Source organism: Penaeus monodon, chromosome 21 (genome assembly GCF_015228065.2).
Source record: "Penaeus monodon isolate SGIC_2016 chromosome 21, NSTDA_Pmon_1, whole genome shotgun sequence".
Classification (NCBI taxonomy): domain Eukaryota; kingdom Metazoa; phylum Arthropoda; class Malacostraca; order Decapoda; family Penaeidae; genus Penaeus; species Penaeus monodon.
In genome coordinates, this window is record NC_051406.1 from 22,856,095 (window position 1) to 22,856,612 (window position 518).

At 27.6% G+C, this 518-nt stretch overlaps 1 protein-coding gene across 1 annotated transcript in view; it reads left to right on the forward strand.

Annotated features, from left to right (window-relative positions):
- LOC119586354 overlaps positions 1-518 on the forward strand; it is a 20,517-nt gene that overhangs the window by 962 nt on the left and 19,037 nt on the right.

Genomic DNA, 518 nt, shown 5'->3' on the forward strand with positions numbered 1-518 from the left:
TGTTAAAGAAATCTAAAGTGGATAATGTATGTACCCAGCACCAATGAGTTAAATATTATATACTATTCAATCAACATTTTTTTGTTATTTAGAAAACACAGTTACAACCAGTGACCAGATAAAGAGAGGAAAAAGAGAAGAAAAAAATAAATCATATATTGTAGAATCAACTTTCTTCCCAATTGGTTAACATGCTCACTTATGACATAAAGAGCTCTGTCTGTCTATGAAGTAATGTTGAAAACCCATTACTGTCAAAGTGATTTTATGAAAATAAGATCTTTTTGTTCAGAATATTTATTGCCTCTTTGTAAGGTATAGTTGACAATGAGGTAATAGAAATCACTGTGATATTCATATTCATTGTTCCATTTACCATTATCGGTAAGGGGAATAAAGTAATTGATAAATTAAGTAATTGTTTTGCAGAGATATGTTCCTTATTTTTCTCTTTATTTTATTTTTTCTAATAGGTTTTTGCTTTTTTATTTCCTCAAATTTGATTTTCCCATGATTTT